This window comes from Lepidochelys kempii, chromosome 5 (assembly GCF_965140285.1).
Source record: "Lepidochelys kempii isolate rLepKem1 chromosome 5, rLepKem1.hap1, whole genome shotgun sequence".
Classification (NCBI taxonomy): Eukaryota; Metazoa; Chordata; order Testudines; family Cheloniidae; genus Lepidochelys; species Lepidochelys kempii.
This window is the reverse complement of record NC_136384.1, coordinates 56,311,963-56,333,759: the sequence shown is the minus strand read 5'-3', so window position 1 is coordinate 56,333,759 and position 21,797 is coordinate 56,311,963.

Genomic DNA, 21,797 nt, shown 5'->3' with positions numbered 1-21,797 from the left:
CAATTATCTACAGCTGGAAATTGGCCTCTGTCAGAAATCTGGATCCAAAACCCCTAAATCCGTGGAAGTTTGTATCCAGATCTGATCTTTGGAACAAGGCTTTTTTTCTATAATGTTCTGAAACAGAACCCCAGATCTGTACACTGCACATTTTGGGAAATCTGGACCTGAACTTTGTGGCTCAGGCTCATTTACAGCTATGATATCAGTCTGACTTATCTAAGCATGTATAAGGTGCCAATCACTATGATACTTGGTTTGTCTATGACAATATGCCTAAAATTGGCATCTGAAGCATTCCAAAATCTAAATTGGAGGTGTCAAACATATAACCTGCAGACTGGAAGTGACCTACTAGAAGAGTTTATTTGCCTGCAGGACATATTGAGATTCTCCATAAGTTAAGCTTCCATTCAAAAAAGAGTGTTTCAAGATCTCATGGTTGCAAAGAAAACTTTCCAAAAATTGAACTGAGAGTAAATTGATGCAGTGATTTCTTCCTGGTCCTGAAGATAGCTTCAATCAATTACAGAGGCGAGAACTCCTCTGACCCGTATTAATTTGCTTGGCATGTCAAATCTAAAACCCAATAATAACACTTTAGTGTCAACATTACCTAATCAATTACAGATCATTTTAGTGGACAGCATAGGATAGAGGGTGGGCGAGACACTCTCAGTGAGATTGGAATTGGGAGTTGCTGCACGGAAAAAAGTGCAAACAGATAGCAAGGAAGGGTCACAGGCAAGACATGAAAGGTAGAGAAGGAAGAGAAAGAAGGGATAGAAGTAGCTATGGTTCAAGGTGCGCATATTTTCTCAATGAGTGATGCTGAACTTGTCAAGGAAGTACTGCAAAAATAAATAATAATAATAAGTAATTATTTAGTTACTACATAAAGACTAGGAGTACATGAGGTACCTTAGAGACTAACAAATTTATTTGAGCATAAGCTTTCGTGAGCTTCAGCTCACTTATGCTCAAATAAATTTGTTAGTCTCTAAGGTGTCACGAGTACTCCTTTTCTTTCTGTGGATACAGACTAACACAGCTGTTACTCTGAAACCTGTACATAAAGACTAAATTTACCCCTTGAGCCTTATGCAAACCTCCCATTGACATCCATGAGAGTTCTGCTGTGGATCAAGAGGAGTATGTGATCTTAAATATACCCTGTCCCACTGACCATAAGGAATTTACCCCTTTCTGCTGAATTAATTTGATGCCTTAATTTAAAAAACTAACTCATTCTAAACTTACTTAACTTTATCTTTCCTGATTTGTAAGAATGGTCAAGTCTTTTAAACCACATATATATAATATATGTATTATATATTTTAATATACTTTTCAAAGTTATATATTATTAAATGCAAAACACTGTTAATGCAACACTGTGGCTGAGACTTTAAATATACAACAGGCAGAAAATTCAAAGTTAGGTTCTGGCCCCGTTACACTGCTCACCTCCTCCCCATACTGTGCTGCCCAGTGCAGCAGTCTGGGAGCTGACCTTATTCGTGAAGACACAGGCCAAAAAAAGCATTGAGTACAATAGCTTTTTCCACATCCTCTGTCACTAGTTTGCCTCCCTCATTCAGTAAGGGGCCCATACTTTCCTTGACTTTCTTCTTGTTGCTAACATACCTGAAGAAACCCTTCTTGTTACTCTTAACATCTCTTGCGAGCTGCAACTCCAAGTGTGATTTGGCCTTCCTGATTTCACTCCTGCATGCCCGAACAATATTTTTATACTCCTCCCTGGTCATTTGTCCAATCTTCCACTTCTTGTAAGCTTCTTTTATGTGTTTAAGATCAGCAAGGATTTCACTGTTAAGCCAAGCTGGTCGCCTGCCATATTTACTATTCTTTCTACACAATGGGATGGTTTGTTCCTGCAACCTCAATAAGGATTCTTTAAAATACAGCCAGCTCTCCTGGACTCCTTTCCCCCTCATGTTATTCTCCCAGGGGATCCTGCCCATGAGTTCCCTGAGGGAGTCAAAGTCTGCTTTTCTGAAGTCCAGGGTCCGTATTTTGCTGCTTTCCTTTCTTCCTTGTGTCAGGATCCTGAATTCGACCATCTCATGGTCACTGCCTCCCAGGTTCCCATCCACTTTTGCTTCCCCTACTAATTCTTCACGGTTTGTGAGCAGCAGGTCCAGAAGAGTTCTGCCCCTAGTTGGTTCCTCCAGCACTTGCGCCAGGAAATTGTCCCCTACATTTTCCAAAAACTTCTTGAATTGTCTGTGCACCACTGTATTGCAGCAGATATCAGGGTGATCGAAGTCTCCCATGAGAACCAGGGCCTGCAATCTAGTAACTTCCATTAGTTGCCAGAAGAAAGCCTCATCCACCTCATCCCCCTGGACTGGTGGTCTCTAGCAGACTCTCACCATGACATCACCCTTGTTGCTCACACTTCTAAATTTAATCCAGAGACTCTCAGGTTTTCTGCAGTTTCATACCGGAGCTCTGAGCAGTCATACTGCTCTCTTACATACAATGCAACTCCCCCACCTTTTCTGCCCTGCCTGTCCTTCCTGAACAGTTTTTTCCATCCATGACAGTACTCCAGTCATGTGAGTTATCCCACCAAGTCTGTTATTCCAACCACATAATAATTCCTTGACTGTGCCAGGACTTCCAGTTCTCCCTGCTTGTTTCCCAGGCTTCTTGCATTTGTGTATAGGCACTTAAGATAACTCACTGATCATCCTGCTTTCTCAATATGAGGCAGGAGCCCTCCCCTCTTGCGCTCTCCTGCTCGTGTTTCCTCCCGGTATCCCACTTCCCCACTTACCTTAGGGCTTTGGTCTCCTTCCCCTGGTGAACCTAGTTTAAAGCCCTCCTCACTAGATTAGCCAGCCTGCTTGCGAAGATGCTCTTCCCTCTCTTCGTTAGGTGGAGCCCATCTCTGCCTAACACTCCTCCTTCTTGGAACACCATCCCATGGTCAAAGAATCCAAAGCCTTCTCTCAGACACCACCTGCGTAACCATTCGTTGACTTCCATGATTCAATGGTCTCTACCCGGGCCTTTTCCTTCCAACTTGGAGCGAGTATACCAGGAAGGGAACCATAGGGGGTATCCTGATTCTGGGGACAAAACAATTCATTTTGGGCAATATACAGAGAAGCAAAAAGTCATTTTGGTATCCATTTACTGAGGGCTGGTCTACACTGGGAACTTACATCAGCATAGCTATGTCGCTCAGGGGTATGAAAAATCCACAGCTGTGCTGCTGTAGCATTTCAAGTGCAGACAAGCCTTTAGGAAACCCCTTGAAGGGCATGGGATATAAGGAAAACTTGAGTCCTGGTTTTGACTGAAAACTAGCAGTTCTGTCAAAGACTGAATCCTTGGGAGAAAATCTATGTTATTAATTAGGAATGGTAATCGTTAACAAGTATAGACTTAGGATTGCATTTTATATGTTACCATTTATGTTTCTACCTATTATCTTTACTCACTATCTCTTAAATATTAATCTCTGATCATAAACTTATGATTGATTCATTATAAATATATTTCAGTGCTATAATGTTATAAAGAATCGACTCCTGAGTTGTACTAGTCAAACTGTGTGTATACTGTTCCTTTGGGAATAGTGAAACTGGTAATTACTGAGAATGTCCTGTGACAGGGACTGGTTGCTACAGGGGGATACTTCAGAGGAGCTTAGGGACTGGGTACACCAAATGTTAACCCTGAAAGGCAAAGTAAGGGCTGTGAAAGTCCTAAGTAGATTTTTTGGGTAGCTAACTGTAAGAACCTGCAGGGCAAAAACATGGAACCATGGGGGTTCTGAACTACTGATGCCGCCATGTCACCACAGGATGCTTAGGCTAGGCTCACGCCAGAGGACCTATGAACCTGGGCTCCACAGAAAGTACTGCCCGGGAGGACTTGAGTGGCAGCTCCTTGCAGCCCACCTAGTGGCTGGCACTGGTACTTAAACCAGGAAGCCATGATAAAAAGTTGTTTGAGCAAAAATACACGCTACCTGCCTGTCTTGCTTCAGACCCTGTGTTCATGAGATCCCAGACTCCGACTTCTGACCCTGTCTGCCTCCTGATGCCTGACTCTTGATTTGCCCTCTGGCCTGTCTCAGACTTTGACCCTCTGGTACCTGACTCAGCCTGACTCCCAGCTCCTGCTCTGACCACTAGATCTGACCACCCACTACCCAGTCATGACATTTTTCTCAGACCATCTTTCATGTGCCTCCGCAACCCCCAAAATCTATCCAATCCCTTCACAAATGGTAGAGGGGTCTGGCTGCCATTCAACCAGGCCCTGCAGGATCAAGTAACCTGCCTGCAAGCGGAGAACCTCGCATTACAGACCCATGCTATGCAGTGTGTGCTGGAAGCACAGAACCTACTCAAGCAAGTGACCCAGTTGCAGACTATGGTGGCCCAGCTCACTGCCGAAGCACAGACCCTATGCGAGCAATTCACATGCTTATAGGGAGAAGTTGCGACACTGTGTGCCCAAATGGACCATTTTTCAGATTAACAGCCGTGTTAGTCTGTATTCGCAAAAAGAAAAGGAGTACTTGTGGCACCTTAGAGACTAACCAATTTATTTGAGGATGAGCTTTCGTGAGCTACAGCTCACTTCATCATGGTCAAATGGACCATGTGTCACTGGAACCACCACACGCAGTACCACTGCCTCAGTGATGGGGGGGAGGGATAGCTCAGGAGTTTGAGCATTGGCCTGCTAAACCCAGGGTTGTGAGTTCAATCCTTAAGGGGGCCATTTAGGGATCTGGGGCAAAAATTGGGAATTGGTCCTGCTGTGAGCAAGGGTGTTGGACTAGATGACCTCCTGAGGTCCCTTCCAACCCTGATATTCTATGATTTGATGGGAATCATTGAAAATTCTGAGGTTTCCTGAACTAACGCAGGCTGCTCTTCCTGCTCCATCACCACACAGACCAGACTAAGGTGGGGCTAGTAGTCAGCCTGCTCTCCAGCAAAGCGCTTGATTGGGCTTCCCTCCTGTTGGAGCAGAATGTCCTAGTACTTCCTGACTAGGATGCCTTCCTACAAGCCTTCATGACCATCTTCAATGACCCACATTGCAGCTGGTCTGCAGAGGCTCCCCTCCAGAAGTTTCACCAGGGATAAGGGCTGGCCACCTCCTACGCTGCCCACTTCCAACAACTTGTAGTTGATGTTAAGTGGAATGAGGCAGCCCAACTTTACCTCATCATTAAGCCCCCCGGGGGAATTGGTAAAAGATGAGTTAGCCCACATTGAAAACCTTAGGTACCTTCATTGACCTCTTCCTGTGCATTGACTCTCAGCTGCGTGAGCAGAAGGAGGAAAGAGCAGGTGGCCTGATACCCTCACATGCCAAGGCCTGTGGAACCAAGTTCCAAACCTGTGCGGGTCAAGCTACGCCTCCGACAGCTGACCCCGTATGAGAGAGAGCATCAACAACAGCTGAACCTCTGGTTTCTTTTACTGTGGGGGACCAGAACATGCCCTGTCCTCCTGCCCAGCTTGGAAGAACTTGGCAAAAGAGATCAGCCCAGGTCCAATAGAGGGGTACAGCCTGGGCACCAGCAGAGCTTCATCCCCCAAAACCACCATCACCCCCGCCCTCAAGTAGAACGTGACCTGGGAACCAGGGTATCTCCCTGCATTTCCAGTTGCTTCTGCAGTTGCAGGTCTTGGGGCAGGTGCAGCAGACCCTCCCGCCCAACTAGCAAAGATAGATTCTGGGGCTGCTGCCAATTTTATGGATGTTAAGACAACCAAAACCCTGCAGATTCCCCTCTGACCAAAACCTGCACCAGACCTGGCGGGTCACCCTGTCATCCAGACCAGTGACTTAGGAGGCTGTCTCCTTAGAGGAAGGGCACCCAAAAACAATCTGCTTTGGTGTGATTCGCACCCCATTCTTCCTGAGAATTCTTGACATTTCTTGGTTTGAACAGTGCAATCTATGTATCTCCTGGTGGCAGAGGAACATTAGCTTCTCCTCTGAATACTGTCAGAAAGCATACCTCTAATGAAGCAACCAAACCCTAAGTGACCCAAGCCCAGAGTGGGAAGAGACCCTCAGAAGCAGGGATGGCAGGGGTTAGCCATGTGGGAGCAGCTCCAGGCCAGAATCTTAGCTCTGTGACAAGTAACATGACTGCCTGGATGTGTTCGAGAAGAAGAATACAGACTCACTACCCCAACAGAGTCTACAACTTCCTGATAGGCCTACAGCCTGTGGCAAAGGTGCCACACAGACAGATATATTCTATGTCTGAACCAGAATTGAAGGTGATACATGGGTATATCCAGGAATACTTCACCAAAGGTTTCTTTCAGAAATCTGCCTCTCCAGATGGGGCACCAGTTGTCATTGTGAAGAAAGACGGGTCATTATGCCTCTGCGAACCAAGTGACTATACATAACTGGTACTCCTTGCCACTCATTCTGGAACTGCTGGACAACCTGAGGACAGCCAGAAGCTTCACAAAAGTGCAGTGCCCACCCCAACCCCCCCCCCCCCATGAAGATCTAATGTAATGTTCACAAGACCTGGGAACAAATGGAAGACTGCTTTTTGTACCCGATATTGACACTTTGAATACTTGGTGATGCCATTTGGCTTGACCGACAACCCCTGAAACTTTTCAACATTTTGTAAATGATGTGTTCTGGGATATTCTTCAAAAAGATCTCACAAAACTAAGTGATTGGACAACAAAATGGCAAATGAAATTTAATGTGGATAAATGTAAAGTAATGCACATTGGAAAAAATAACCCCACCTATACATACAATATGATGGGGGCTAAATTAGCTACAACTAATCAGGAAAGAGATCTTGGAGTCATCGTGGATAGCTCTTTGAAGACGTTCATGCAATGAGCAGCGGCAGTCAAAAAAGTGAACAGGATGTTAGGAATCATTAAAAAGGGATAGAGAATAAGATGGAGAATATCTTATTGCCCTTATATAAATCCATGGTACGCCCACATCTTGAATACTGCATACAGATGTGCTCTCCTCATCTCAAAAAAGATACACTGGCATTAGAAAAGGTTCAGAGAAGGGCAACTAAAATGATTAGGGATTTGGAACGGCTCCCACATGAGGGAGATTAAAGAGGCTAGGACTTTTTAGCTTGGAAAAGAGTTGACTAAGGAGGGATATGATAGAGGTATATAAAATCATGAGTGATGTGGAGAAAGTGAATAAGGAAAAGTTATTTACTTGTTCCCATAATATAAGAATTAGGGGCTCCCAAATGAAATTAATGGGCAGTAGTTATAAAATAAATATAAAATAATAAAATAAAAGGAAGTTCTTCTTCACACAGCACACAGTCAACCTGTGGTACTTCTTGCCTGAGGAGGTTGTGAAGGCTAGAACTATAACAGGGTTTAAAAGAGAACTAGATACATTCATGGAGGTTAAGTCCATTAATAGCTATTAGCCAGGATGGGTAAGGAATGATGTCCCTAGCCTCCATTTTTCAGAGGGTGGAGATGGATGGCAGGAGAGAGATCACTTGATCATTATCTGTTAGGTTCACTTCCTCTGGGGCACCTGGCATTGGCCACTGTTGGCAGACAGGATACTGGGCTGGATGGACCTTTGGTCTGACCCAGTATGACCATTCTTATGTTCTTATTTTCTTATTCTGGATCAGTACATGATTATCTTACTTTACGATATACTGGTATTTTCTGAGAACCTGGAGCAGCACTACCATCATGCCTGGTCCATCCTGGAGAGACTACAGAAGCATGGGTTGTACACCAATCTGGAAAAGTGCCACTTCGACCAGGCCACCATTGAATTTTGGGGGTAAATCATGTCCCCGGAGAGAATCCAGATGGATCTGCAGAAGGTGAAAACCATCTGTAACTGGACAACACACCGGACCCTCTGGGAACTTCAGCACTTTGAGAATTTTTATAGGAGATTCATTGATGACTTTTCTCAATTAATAATCCCCCTGACTTCCCTCTTGTGCAAAGCCATGCAATTTGCTTTGTCAGCTGAAGACCAGCTAGCTTTTGACCAGCTAAAGGCTGCCTTCACCACAGCCCTGATCTTGGCACACCCTAACCCGACTCGTCTGTTTACAGTGGAACCAGACGCATCCAATGTGGGCCTAGGGGTGGTACTCTCACAGGGATAGGCTCTCACAAGCCCCTGTCAGTTTTGCACCCTTGTGCATTCTATTCCCAGAAGATTACCCCCACTGAGATAAACTACAAAATATTAGATAAGGAGCTGCTCACCTTAAAAACTGCATTTAAAGAATGGTGTCACCACCTTGAGGGGCTCGGCACCCAGTACAGGTCTTCGCCAATCATAAGCATCTTGAATACCTCTGCAAGACCTGAGCATTGAACCAAAGGCAGCTAAGGTGGGCCTTGTTCTTTTCTCAGTTCGTGTCTACGATTACCTACCACCTGAGAAGGTGAAATGAGAAAGCCAATGCTCTATCTTAGAAGGCGAAATACTACTGGGGAAGTGAAAAACCTACTTCCAAGCCCTCCTGCCTCAAGTATGGTACCTTTGCCAATGCCACAATCAAGCAAGACCTGCTCTCTGTCATCCAGTCTGTCTCAAAAGAAGACCAATTTGCTCAAGGGACACAGCCCCTGCCACTGAGGGGATAAGATGTACTGTTCCATGTGGGATGGGATAACGTACTTCGATGAGCACATGTATGTGCCCCAGGGTGCCCCCAACTGGAAGTGCTATGGTTGTGCCATGATGCTCCATTGGCAGGTCACTTTGGCTGCTGGGAGACGTCTCACATGGTTGCCCATTTTTTCTGGTGGCCCCGCATGTGGGCTGAGGTCCAAGCATACATGGTCTCCTGCAAGTGCTGTGCACATATCAGGATGCCCTGAACCAGACCACTTGGCACCTTAACACCCCTGAAGACTCCAGCTAGGCCTTGGTCCTCCATCAGCCTCGACTTTATCATGAAGCTCCCATTGTCTGATGGCCACACAATAATCTTGATGGTTGTGGACTGCCTGACCAAAATGTCCCACTTCATCCCCTGCAACCAGTTGCCCTCTCCAAGACTACTGTCCAACTCCTACTGCACAACATGGCTTGTCTCCATGGACTTCCAGACCACATAGCTTCTGACCAAGGCCCACAATTCACCTCTTGTTTCTGGCATGAAGCGTTCAAGCTACGGGATGTCCAGATGCCCACCTCCACTGCATACCACTCCCAAAGAGATGGACAGACAAAATGGGTGAACCAACTACTGGAACAGTACTTGAGGTGTTTCATAAATTATCATCAAGACTACTAGTCCACATTCCTGCCATGTGCAGAGTTCTCCTACAATAATGCTGAACATGCCTCTATGAGTAAGAGCCCCTTACTCTTTGTGGGTTCCACCCTCATTTCCACCTGGTGTTACCAGCAGCCTCCCTGAACCCACCCACTGACTGGTTTCAACAGATGTATCTGATTCAGAAGAACTCAACAACCACCTAGAAGGGGCAAAGAAGGCCTACAGGAGACTTGCAGACCATCGGTGATGAGACGCTCCAGTATTTACAGTAGGCCAGAAGGCATGGCTCACTGCCAAACAACTCCAGAACAAGTGACCCTCCCGCATATTGGACCAGCAATTCTTGGGACCCTTTCTGATATGCCAGCCGATTAACCCAGTCATATTCAAACTCCAGATTCCCCCACCTCTCAAAACACACCCTGTTTTCCATGTTTCCCTTCTGAAGCCCTACATGGAGAACCCCTTCCCTGACCACCGCCTCCACCAGTTGAAATCCAGGACCAAAAGGAATATGGAGTTCATGCCATCCTCGATTCCCAGCTGCCTGTACAAGCCAGTGGACTGGGAAGGTTATAGTGGTGAGAAGTGCACTTGGGAGCCTGCCTCCCATATCCATGGCCCTGACCTGCTCAAAGAATTTCACAAGGCTCACCCAGACAAGCCTAGATCAGCACCACACCAAAGTGGGGCTTAAAGGGGAGATGATGTAAGAATTTGCAGGGCTATTCTAGAACATGGGACTCTAGAAGTTCTGGACCACTGATGCCACCACATCACCACAGGAGGCTTAAGCTAGGAGGACTTTTGAGGCTGCGACCAGCTCCTCGCAGCCCACTGATCGCCTGACACTTGTACTTAACCCAGGAAGCCATGACAGGGAGTTGTCTGAGCAACAACATAGACTGCCCACCTGTCTTGCTTTAGACCCTGCCTGCATGCATGAGATCCCAGCCTCCGGCTTCTGACCCTGCCTGCCTTGTGACGCTTGGCTCCTGCTTTGCCCTCTGGTCTGTCTTGGACTCTGACCCTCTGGTACCCAACTCAACCTGACTTCTGCTCTGACCACTAGGTCTGATTGCCCATGGTCGATCGTGATACTAACAGACTGGAGGTGTCAGCTCAGTTTAGCACCAGCAAGTCTCTCTCTCTCTCTCTCTCTCTCTCTCTGAGGCAGGGGGGTAACATGGGACTCACAGTCCTGGCAACCCAAGAAAGTGTAACAGTCAGTACTATTCAGAATAAACAAGGATGGCAGAATCTGGCTTTAACTGTTCATTCAGTGTGAGGACAATTAATTTTCAAATATGCCATAATGGAATATGTGTCCCTAGGTTATATACATTCATGGTACTTTTTTGTAAGTGGAGCAGAGTTAGGGCTATACATGCAACTTTAAAGGAAGGTTAAATTTGGAACTCAACAACTTCACAGTTCTCAATAGCATTAAGTGTGATATCAAGGCAAAAAAATTTCACTTTAATGTGGGATGTTGTAATAGATGCTGTTGAAGGTCTCAAGGTTTTCTTTCCTCGGGCACCAGATGTTCTTTCATCAGCAACTTTCATCAACTCTTCCCTCTCCCTTCACCTTCAGACTAAATTGTGATCTGTATAAACTACATGACAAGAGATAGAATCAGCATTCAAGGTTTGATCCTGTACCCACCAAGTGACTGAGAATTATGCCCCTGACTTCAGTAGGAATAGGATCAGGCCCTTAGATACCAAAATCATAAGTATCTTCGAAGTACTTAACACAGGTAAGATAGAAGCAATGACATCTGCTTTGAGAAAGAATAAAAGGAATCTCTCCTGAGTTCACATACAGTTTTAGAATACATGTATCATTAACTTTGCTGCATATTGTCCCATCTTTCTACCCAGGACAGTGACAAGATGGCTCTATATATGTGTGTGTGTGTGTGTGTGTGTTATATCTTGTCTCTTTGCACCATTGTGTAACATTTTGACAGAATAAATATTTATTCTAAACTATTTATATAGCACTTTTCATCTACAGAGCTCACCACACCTTATAAAGGAACCTAATTATCATTCTTCTCATTTTTACAGATGGAAAAACTGAGGGGAAGTGAAGTGACCAAGGTCAAACAGTATTTCAGTGGCAGAGTCCAGATTTTCTGATTCTCAGTCCACTGGATCATACTTGTGGAACCACTATTTTGCCTTTCTCAAGGATAGCAGTAATAAATCATTGAGTAATTATTTAAATCTAAACAATCAGGTTTCTTGTCATGTTGCATATTTGACAGTAATTTGAACAGGGGATTGAATATTTAAGCTGAGAAATTGAGCACTTTCTTTTATTCAATGTATTCTGCTGCCAAGAAATGGAAACCACGTGCCAGCTTTCTTTATACCTACCTCTTTATCCTTTACAACCTCTTGAGCAAAAACAATCTTATTGTTACATACACATTACTGGGGGGAAAATTCCTGTTGAGAAATATGTTGAGGACATAACCATGGCAACAACAACAACACCAGCAAGAGCATAGTTACATGAGAATCTTACTGTAACAAAGACACAAAAGTGTATAGAGCTGTTTTAAAGAATGGAAGGTTCTTGAAATCTAAGAGTGGGGAAACTTTATCAACAGCAGTCAGAACCTCGTCTGGCTCATATTGAAGGCAATGGGTGTTTTATTCTGAATCTGAACTCCAAATCCCTCTGCTTCCCAACCCAATCCACTTCATCCCTCACCTGCCCTTCCTGAATAGATTCTTAGTCCTTATTCAATTCTAAGTCAAAGTCCTACTGTCCTGCTATCCTCTGCCACAGGAAGGTGTAGGTGAAGCTTTGCCTTTCCGGAGTCATCCAACTATACATACAAGTTCTATGCTGGTGGAAATGCCATTTGCTGATAGGGAGCATATCCATTTCCTATCATGTATTGCTTTCTGCTTCTCAGGTCCAAGTCCATGAGCAGTTCCTTGGTTCCAGGATCAGAGGAGCATTTAGCCCAAAATATGTGAACATTATTTATACCTCAAGGTAACTTTCCTAGGAAATAGCTTAGCAAATCTCTTGTTCTCTGTCAGATAGTGAAATAACTCAGGTAGCACATTTTTAAAGGCCTAAACAGTTGGATAATTTTTATTACTTCACCAGTTTGCTCTGCTGTTTCAGTACTCACATAACTCTGGACAAATATTTCAGCACATGTGATGCTTAATGGCAAAATAAAACATTTTCACTGTCTGCAAACTTTTACACTTGATTGGTTAGAGCAATTGATTAATAGCTTTTACAGCTAGCTATGAACATGAGATTATAATACTGGTAAAATTAATACAGCATTTATAATTCTCCTGCCTCTGGACAATAAGCCCAACAAGCCGTTTCTGCAGTTCATAATGAAGATGTTGTACTTTTCACTTTTAGATTTTAGTTTCAAGTTTAATTTTCAGTTGTTGAGGTGTCTTTTTGATTCAGATAATAAGCAATTTTCTGATTGATAGAATTATTAAACAGATTGTACTGCTTTCCCTAAAAAAATTAGAATAAGTTATTACTACTTCTTAACAACATCTTGAATTGAAGTGATTTTGCCAATGTGTTAAAATGGTGTTTCTAGATAAGCAAGACATGAGAGTGTGACCCTAGAATCCCTTTATGCCAACTGGCAAAGGACACACTGTTATGTAATAGTATATCCCAGCTGGTCTGACAAACTCACTACACCCAACACATTGTTGTCAGAATACTTATCCAAACAGTGGCTTGCAAGGTATTATATAAAAACTGGTGACATGATGTTCATGAATATCATTGTGTGATGTATGTATGGATTGTGTATAAAGAGTTAGTAGGGTGCTGGAAATGTGTTCTGAAAACATGTTCGGAAGCAGTTAACAAACAAGCCTGCCACTAGACAAAGGAATGTGGGTTTAGTTGTCTGCATGGACCAAGCAGGCTTTCTGGCCTATAAAAGGGAAGAAAAGGGACTCCTTTCTTACCCACCACTTAGATGATGAAGAGGGCAACACCCTTTGATTCTGTGAACAATGGATCCTCCTGCCTGAGGAGCTAAAGATGAGGATAGTTTGATGTAAGTGAGGAAGCTGCATAGGCAAAGACGGTAGCTTGCTAAAGTTACGTTTTAGCGTGTTATTTTTTATTTTGTTCATAATCACACTGTCCCTTTTCCTCTTGTTTAGTATCACTTAAATCTATGTTCTTTAGTAAAACTCATTTTTAGTTTTACTATAAAACATCTCCGTGTTGTGTATTAAAATGTGGGTCCTCACCTAACCTAACAGGCTGGTGTGTACACTGTCTCTGGAGGAAGCAGACTTGGTAATTTCTGTCAGTGTCCAGTCAGAAGGACTGGACACTGTAGAGAGACATTTTTGGGGTACTCAGGAACTGGAGTTCACTGAATGTTTAGGGTGGCCACCTTTCTAATTTCTGAAAACCTGAAGCTGCCTTTTCCCTCGAGGTCCTGCCCCCCACTCATTTCTCTCTCCCCCTCTCCCTGTCGCTCTTTGCTCTCCCGCCTCAACTCCAATGTGAGCAGCCCCAAGGGACTTGCAAAACCCAGCTCCAGCAAGCTGCCTGGGAGTGCAGGTCAGAAGAGAACTGCAGCTGCATGGGAGCAGCCAGGCAGCCCTGCTGGCGAGCTAGGTTGCGGCCCTCCTGCACAGTAATCTCCCACCTCCCTCTGCGCTGCCTGCCCAGCGGCCCCCTTTCCTGCTCACTTGAGCCCTCCTTGCCCAGGAGCTGCCTGAGAGTGCAGCTGGGGGAAGCGCTGGATGGCAGGGCAGCTCACGTTCCTTCCCTCGGGGGGAATCTTCCAGGCCTGCTGGGAGCCCCATACTCTGCTCACTATGGGCCACCACACTCTGTCCTCTTCTGGAGACCTGCAAACCCTGCTCTTCAAAGGGGCCACCCAAGCTGGTGCATGCGTGCTGCCGTGGGAGCCGCCCCTTCAGGGCCGGGTGACAGGCTGTCACTTCCCCCTCTGCCAGTAGTAACCGGACTTCTGGTGTCTGGTCAGTACATCTGCCAGGACACATGACAACCCTATGAATGTTACCCACAAGGCAAGGCTTGCACTGGCAGAGTCTCAAGGATCTTGCTGGTGAGTCAGACAAACTGGTGTGGCAGGGAGCTAACACACAGCTTAAACTCCAGCAAAACTCTCTCTTGATGAGGCAGAGGGGTTAACACAGTGGCTTATGGTTCTGGGTGCCCTGAGAGAGCATCACAGAGAGGTATTGTCATTTGAGCACATGTGTGGGGAAAAGGGTTTCTGGGTTCTATACCTGGCTCTGCCACAGACTTCCTCTGGGACCTTGGGCAAATCACTTATGACCAAACTCAAAACTGGACTCTAAATCTGAATGTCTCCACTTCAGATACCCAAACAAAAGCACCTTGAGCTTACAAGTGCTAACTATCCATAGCATCAGCTGAAGTCAGTATGAACTGTGGTTACTCAGCAGCTCTGAAAAATCATACTCCATGTGTTTGAAGCTGGGCACTCAAAAGGTGAGGCACCCAAAGTCAGTGAACGCTTTTGAAAAATCTGGGTCTTCTCCTCTCTTTGCCTGTTCAGCCTTTCAGAAATGGGAACATTAATACTTGGAAAAGGTGTTATGAGGCGTTAAGTGCTTTGAAAACTTCAGATGGAAATAGAAATGCAAATAATTATTGTTGTATCCAGTTAGCAAAACAGTGCTGAAGTGAGATGAGGCCTTTATTTTGTGGCAACATGCTTTTTCATTTAGTGACAATATGCTCTTTCAGTGACTGATTGGCTATTTATGCATGCAATTTCCATGACTATGTATGATATCACAGTGATTCCATGAATTAATTAGGCAAACAAATGTGCACCCATTTTGGAATCTATGTTTCTGAAAATCAGATCATATTTTGTTATAGCAGTTGATTTCAAAATAAAGAAATGTAATGCCTTTGGCACAGAGAAGTGACAGTTTCAGTGCATGGCTACTGAAACCTGTTCTCCATTTGGTTTAGAAAGAGTAGACGCTATCCATATTTCAGGCTATCAGAAACCACCTTAAGTCCTGACCCTGAAAATATTTACACACATGCTTAACCATAAGCACCTAATTATCCCATTGACTTCAAGCATTTGTGTAAGTGTTTGCAATGTATTAAGCACATATCTAAATGCATTTGCAGGATTGAGGCTTTAGTTATTAAAAGTGAAATTTACCCAAGCGCAGAGAGCCCACACAATATCCTCCTCATATGCTAACCACCACACACACAACTCAATAAACTTTTGGATAGTAGAGGTGGTAGGCAGATGGTGAATTTGAACCTGAATGCTGTCTGGGTAGCTTCTTGAGTGCCACGGTTGGGATGCATAAATCAGATAAGTATTATTGTTCTACAAAAGTTTAGCACATGCTCATTGAAAACTTTGGTCAGTCAGAAATGTGTTTCTGGAAGATCATTTCAATTAGTTTCAAGTGTTTCATTTCAACTGCAGCTAAGGGTCATGCATCCATAACAGGAGTTGAATGTGTAAACATGCACACTAAGTATTCAACTCTTTTTGACAATAGTTAGGACTCAACTGAAGTACTGTGCTGAGTTTTGGGTTCCATCTTTAAAAAATAATATAAAGATATTAACAAACAGAGATAATTTGGGAGAGCAACAAAAGTGCAAGGTTTGGAAAATAAGATCTATGAGGAAAAGTTCTGAGAACTAGGCACGCTTTGTCCCGAGGAAGCAGATAAAATGGAGAGATAATTGTCTGCAAATATGTAAAGATCTCAATTAGCCCAGCAGTTCCCAAACTGTGGGTTGCAACCCCAAATGAGCCATGCTATCAGCAGATGTGGTTGAAGCGATTCCTAATGTGTGGAGGATGCCATTTTGCTCCACACAGTATGACCTTGTATATACAGTGCATGTGAAGTCACGGTGCATGGAGGACACCATTTTGCTCTACAAAATGGCATCCTCCACACAAAAGGGCCTCACAAGTCACACTGTGCAGAGAACACCATTTTATAGAGCTAAATGGCATCCTCCATGTGGTGTGACCTTGCATGTGCAGAACAAAAATAACAGACAAGCTGCAGCTAGGAAAATGTTAAATACTGGGGAAAACTATAAATATATGAATGGTTGGGCAGTGGAACAAGCTTCCAAGACAAGTGGTTAAATCAGCTTCTTGGTGAGACTATACATCAATATATAGAATATGATTTAACAATAACGGAATCAATCGTGACATGATGCAGGAGTATGGACTAGATGACCCACTTAAGGATCCTTTCTTCTCAGATGATTTGATGAAAACTCACTGAGATTGATTACATTAGGTGTAACATAAATGATCCCTTGCTTTGTTCTTATTTTCTGCTAACTCTATTGCTGTCTGATGTTTATGAATTATATGGTTTTACACCTACCATAGATAAAAACTAAACAGCAGTATTTATTTGAAGTTAAGTGACAGAATTTCTTTTGACATCAGCACATCTAATAGTTTAAGAAGTATTAATCGGAGACTGATAGCAGAGCTGTGCCTTACTACAACAAAAATAAAACTGTCAAAGCACCTGATCCAATCATGTGCTGAATGTCTCTGACACCAATGGGAGGTGAAGTTTCACTGAAAAACAATGGACTGTGGAAGTCCACTGAAGAAAGCTGATGAGAGCACTCAGTACCTCACAGAATCAGGTTCCCCTCCCCATGACATGGGATGTTTTTTGAGTAATAAAATAAATCTGCCTCAATGCAAACTTGGACAGTAACAGGGTCAGCCACCCCTAGAGTGTCCCCTGATGACCAAAAGTCACTCTACAGCAACCTGCCTCTGTTCTGCCTTCTTCAGGGCCCCTTAAGGACTTTGCTAAAGGCTTTCTTATGGCTAATAATACTCTCCTTGGAATCTGCATTTATTAACATAAACAATGCCAACCATCCCCAAATAAAGCCCCCCTCCCTTAGGCTTTAGAGCCCAAGCTACAACTTCAAAGTGCTGTGTACACAGCTATTTTTAGGGCACTAGCATGAGCCCCGCTAGTCTCAGTGTGTCAACCTGGGCTGGGATGCTCACTTTTGCGGGCTCCAAAATGTTGTGTAGATATACCCTTAAAAGACCTAGTCCACCCTCTGACATGGATTTAGAGAAGTTTCCTATAACTTAATACCATGAAATCCAGAAAAAAAATCACGTCACACACTATTTTTCAAAACACATGCCCTGCTAATCTGTCATATGCCTAAAAACAAACACTAATGTTCCATTGGTAACAAGTATACATTAAAACACAATTCACTTATTAAAGAGTCTGTATTTTTTGCCTTTTCTTGTCTTGTGTTTTCTTTTCTGTTCTTCTTCCATTTGCTTTCACTAGACCAGATTCTTTTCCTTTACTCATATAAAATAGAACTTTATTTGGTAAGAAGTCCCTCTGAACTCTGACTACTCAGGGAGTACGTTGCTACCTAATACAAAAAAGGGTATCAGAATCTGGCCCTCTAATCTATTTCTCTTCTTGTATATAGCACTTTCTGTTTTTAGTCTATTCTTTCCCCAAATCTCCCCTTTTAACTCACTTTCAAAAATTAATATTTTAAATAGGCTAGAGTTGTGTTACTTTCCCATGTGTGTTCTATCATCTTTTTCTTCCTATGTGATGACTGGTGTGTACATTACTCCTGGGGGCATTCTGCGCCAAAAAATTTAAAAATCTGCACACAATTTTTTTTAATTCTGAAAATTTTATGTCAAAATAACACTACATATTCATACTAGTTTCAACTATTTTTGTAATTTATTTCAAAATACCTGTCAGCAAGTATGTCTATAACAATACAGGCACACACAAAAATTCCCCGGGGAGTAGAAAGTTAAAGAAACCCCTATGACAACCCAGTTCCTGTTTCTCTGCCCCATTTCCCCACCCCGAACCCAGTTGGGGCACCAGACACCCACAGCCCCTCTCCCACAGGGCCCACCTGCGGGACCCACACCAGCCAATACACCTGAGCATCTTCCTCTCCAGAGCCCAACCATACCTGCCCCCAGCCCAGATACCCATACACACGCACCAGAGCCCAGCTGCAACCCCCCGATGCCCAGACACCCATCCCCCTCCCCACCAGAACCCAGGGATCCAGAGGGAGAAACAGCCTGATGCTCGGTCCCAGGCTTGCACAGAGTTTCCTATGCATAGCTGTCTCCTTCCCTCAGGGCATTCTGGGAACTGCAACTGCCAGGAACTCTCTAACTCCCTCTCCCTCCCCCCAGTAGTGTCCTCTATGTACAAGCTGGGCTCTGTTGAGTCCAGTGACCCCTAGTGGTGGCTAGTAGCACTGCAGCCCATTTCTGTGGGGGAAAGGAAACTCTGTGTGCACGTTAATTTCTGCAAAATTCTGCATTGTGCAGTGGCGCAGAATTCCCCCAGGAGTAGTACATAGTACTAGCTGTGTGTGGTTACTCAGGACTTGCTCCTACATAACTGTCATTTGGACCATTGTTTATTTTGTTCAGACTGTTGCTGACTTAATTGGTTCATGGTTATTACATGTTTTGATTGACCACTTACCTGCATGTTTTGTGTCAATTTCCTTGTGTGTTAGGATTGCTGTTCTGGGGTGCATCAGAACATAACTTTATGGTGATAAGTGCTTCTGCAGACCATGCTGCCTACTCATTCTTTGGCTGTTAGTGGTGATACTTTATTTGGAATTTTTGGAACTAAGTGCAGATCCTGCTACTGTCTGATGCTGCAAGGCTACCCTTGTTGCAGAACTGCTTAGGCCATGATGGCAATGATATTTATGATGGACTCCCGGAGCCCAAATCCTCCTTTGATGTGGCTGTGCAGCACCTTAGCTGGACTGTTCCACTAAAGAGGAAAACATTTTTTGAAGCTCGCCAGCAGCACAATAAAACCATATCTGAGTTTCCGTGTTGTTTGTGGTGGTCGGCCCAGGACTGTGAATTTGGGAATGTTATCATGATTGTGCTCAGGGATATTTTTATGATTGGTGTCAGGATATAGATATTCAGGCCTGATGTAAAGGCCTATACTTTAAGAATTTAGGTATATGTTTATTATTTAGCTAGTTATAGAGGTATAAAAGAAAGAATCAAAATCACTGTTGGCCTGTGTAAGGGGCTTCTCTCACTGTGACAGTCTGAGGCCCTGTTCTTAAGCTAAGGACTTTGCCTAAGCAGTGAGAGCAGCCATAAGCTGGAAAGTATGGTCACGTCCTCACACATTTCAAAGCAGCCGTATTGAAATAATCTGGGGCTGTTAGGAAGGTGATCCAATCTATCATCTCCAGATAAAGGAAAGAGCCTAGAAGATGTAAAAGGAAATTTAGTTTGATAGTTTTCTGTTTGGTAAGAACTCATTTATCAATAGACAAAGTTGGGAAACCCTGATGTCTTTATAGACATAGTTGTGAAATCCTCACTTCTATATTGTTTTGTCATTATAGTTCCCACTTTGCTCTTGTTTATTTTCATGGTCTCTGTCTGGTTCAGTGATTGTTTCTGTCTGCTGTATAATTAATTTTGCTGGGTGTAAACTAATGAAGGTGGTGGGATATAATTGGTTAGCTAATCATGTTACAATATGTTAGGATTGGTTAGGTAAATTTCAGTAAAATGATTGGCTAAGGTATAGCTGAGAATATTACTATATAAATTAGAGGAAAACAGGAAGTAAGTTGGGATTCGAAAATAAGGAAAAAAGAACTTGGATTTAAACTTGCTGGAAGTTCACCCCAATAAACATCGAATTGTTTGCACCTTTGGACTTTGGGTATTGTTGCTCTCTGTTCGTGCGAGAAGGACCAGGGAAGTGAGAGTGTGAAGGAATAAGCCCTCTAACAATTAGTATAACTAACACAGCTATTACTCTGAAACCTGTCAAGATTTATTTTAACAGTGACAATGGTCTGTCCACCAGATATGCATACTCTCTGCAGTAGGATTCAACTTCCAAACACTTTGCACCGCCTGCACGTCATGGACCTCCTGCACTTGTGGACAAGATCTGAGCAGAACTGCAGCACATGAAAGATAATGGTATCATTCAGGAGGGGGAGGGGCCTGCGGATTGGAGCTCATCCACAGTGATTGTATACAAAAAGAATGGGGACATTCGACTGTGCACAGATTTTAGGGCATTTAATAAATAATAAACAGTTTCAATTGCCTACTTTCAAAGAGGTGAGATGCCAGATACGTGGATCCTGGATTTTCTCTGTGTTGGATTACTGGTCCGATTATTTGCAAATACCTGTGGCTGAAAGTTCGCAGTTGTTACTGACTTTCAGCATGTTGTTTGGGAGACACTGCTATCAATGACTCCCTTTTGGTTTAATTTCTGCTCCTGATATATCTCAGCAACTTGATAATATCCAGAGTACATGTTATTATTTGGATGACAATCTCATCTTTGCTAAAATGTTTCCTGAGCATAATGCTATTCTGGATCAGGTGCTAACACGACTCCAACAAGCTGGCATAAAGTTGAATGTGGCCAAGTGCAGTTTTTCAAAAGATGCTGTAGAGTTTCTAGGGCATTCTCTGTTGGTGGATTAAATGTAACCAACCCCTGAATAGCTACAAAACGTTGCTTCGCTACCATTACCCACTGACCATAGGAGTTCACATTTGTTCCTTCGTCTAGCTCAATACATAGGTGGCTGTGCTCTGCCCCATTTTAGTACCCTTGCCAAACCACTGTGAGATGTAACCCAGGGCCAGGGACAATTGATTTGGACTAAAGAGTTAAAGCAGGGTTTTGAAACCCTACATCAAGCCTTCTCTCCAATGCAATCTCATGCTTATTTTGATCCAGTAAAGCCCATGGTGATTCAGACTGAAGCATGCAATTGGGGCCTAGGTGCAATTCTGCTCCAAGAGGGATGACCAGTTATATTTGCATCCCGTACTATCACCCTGACGGAAGCAAAATATTCAGAGATTGAGCTAGTATTCTTGGCAACAGTTTTTGCTATGGTATGCTTCAAAATCTACTTAGTGGGAAGACATTTTGCATTGGAAACTGATCATTTGCGTATTTTGGGCCTCCATCGTAAAGCCATTGACCTGCTGAATGTGAGGCTGCAGCAGTGAGGGAAGTACTGGGGTATTTTGGTTTCCTTTATTTTACTTTGTTACCATGAGAGGGGTATTTGGGGCCCGGAATTAATACCCATAGGGGCAACCACAACCATTTGTTATCTGTTTATGGTTAATAGTTTCCCCCTTTTTTCCTATCTTTGTTGCTATTCCCAAATAAACTGGTTGTGTTTTCTAAGAGCTTTGTTTCTCTCCTCTTCTTTCCCTGCATACACACATACATAGGTGGGAGTGGATCGGATAGACACTTCACAAGTGACAGACCCTGGGTGCTTGTGAAAAAGACCTATCTCTACTGTTCCCCCTTTCATTTCACCACCTCTCTTATCCCCGTTACAGCACCACTCTGCACCCCAACCTCCAGCTCTGAACACCCCCC